Below are 2,146 nucleotides of genomic sequence, written 5' to 3' on the forward strand. Positions count from 1 at the left end.
TGAATTTTTAAAGTGAGATTTTTCACCACTTATCAAGGTCTGAAGGCCACTCGAGGATAGAAGTTAATGAATGTCAGGTGGTAGTGTAGTAAACGTTAATGGTGTGAGGTTAGTACAATTTGATTATTTAAGCGGACAGTTTAAAAAGAACTTGTTTACATTGGACTTGAAGGTTTCAATATTGTAGTTGGTTGGGAAGCAAACCAGCAGAACAGTGTTCCACATGCGGGCAGTTCTAGGAAAGAAGCTTTGTTAACGGCTTATGCATTTAGATCTAGGCATAGATAGACAGTGGAGGAAATGGTTGCTAATGGTTGTAACTAGTCGAGTTATTTTTTGTGAAATTCCAGCTAGGAGGGACCATAGATTGAAGCTCAGACGAGCACTTGCCATGAAAATAATGATAGGCTTGCAACGTGGAAAACAGGTTGCAGGGGAAGAGAAAAGAGCATCACTTACTAGGTTTTGAAGCTGGTTTTGAACTCTATTAAGGCAGGATAGAGTGCACCGAGCAGCTCCTACCAAGATGTAACAACAGTACTCCATTTGAGATATAGCGCTGTGGTCATTCTTTTCCTACTCCTATTGTGAACATGTAGGGTGAACCTGGGTAATTCCACCCCCAACTTTACAAAAATGGCTGCCAAAGACAAAATAATAGATTTTACTAAAAGAAAACTTAACACACACATATATAGGTCAAAACAGTTAATATGTAAAAAAAATTGAACTCATGTAACAGGGTCAGTGAAAAAAACATGTTTTAAATCAATTTCAATATTTACGAAAAAAGGGGGCAAAGCCCCCCCCCCATCTTCCTTCCATTCCCTTTGCCTCCTTTGAGCATCAAAAGTGTAAGTAACAATATAACTTGCCTACAGTGTCTTTTTAAAAGGTAACTAACATGATCAAAGCCAGCATTTTTTTTTTTTTTTTTTTTTACAAGGTGGTCACCACTTATCAAGGTCCGGAAGCCACTCAGGGATAAAGGGTTATTGTAAGTACAGTACGTTAGTGTGGATATTTAAAGTGTCTACTTAAGGGGGGGGGCGGTTCATCAGAAATTTGTTTACGTTGGACTTGAACACATCCAAGTTGTAGTCAGGAGGGAAGCAGGCAGACGGAACAGAGTTCCACAGGCGTGCAGTTCTAAGAAAGAAGCTTTGTTCATGGAATCTACGTTTTGATTTAGGCATAGATAAAGAGTGGGGAAAGATTTTGACAGTAGATTCAGCTAGATGGGTGTTTTTCGTAAAAGATTGGCGTGGGGGGGGACAGAGATTGGAGTTCAGACGAGCACCTGCCATGGAAATAACGATAAAACAAAGATAGGATTGCAACGTCTCTTCTGTGGGAGAGAGGTTGCAGGGAAGAGAAAAGCCACAAAGTCTATTTTGTACTCTGTCAAGGCAGGATAGGCTGTTTTTAGCAGCTCCTGCCCAGATATGGCAACAGTATTCCATCCTTGGACGTACTTGGCTTTTATATAGATAGAGCTCTACACCCTACACAAAGTAGGCTATCCTATTGTTTGACTGAAAAGTTTGTTCATCATTGTTGTCATCATCACCATGGGTGACTGGTTTGACCAGCCTCATCACTGTCCCCGATTTGTGAATCATCATCAGAGATGGTAGCATGTTCCTTCTTTCCCTTTCTCTTTACTTTCTGCTTTCTTTACTGAGGAAGTTTCATCTTCATCGTTGTTGCCAACTCGGGCTGACCGTTTTGACTGCCAATCTTCATCACTTTCGGTGTCACAATTGAACTCCAGCTCGACCCGTCATCAGCAGATATTTCCACTCTTGATTTCTTCCCTCTTCCTTTTTTCTCCCTCTTTTTAGCTGGCCCGAGTTTTGCTCTTTTAGGCTGCCTTTCTTTCTCTTGTTGTGCCATCCTCTGAATAAATTCAGCAGATGTCAGACTCTCACTCTCCCCATATAAACTGGCAACTGTTTTTACTAGCATAATCCTTCAGGACTCCACAGAATGCTAGGGGGTGGATTTCCACCAAGAGGCATAAATGATAAAACCTACCTGTTGACTATACTAGGCCTGAAATAGAAAGATTGAGCGTTTCAAAATGAAGAAAAAAAGGATAACAAATTCGTATAACCTGTGTCAGATTAAGAAATCAACATCTTGA

This window comes from Euprymna scolopes, chromosome 22 (assembly GCF_053919585.1).
Source record: "Euprymna scolopes isolate OS-2025 chromosome 22, ASM5391958v1, whole genome shotgun sequence".
Taxonomy (NCBI): Eukaryota; Metazoa; Mollusca; class Cephalopoda; order Sepiida; family Sepiolidae; genus Euprymna; species Euprymna scolopes.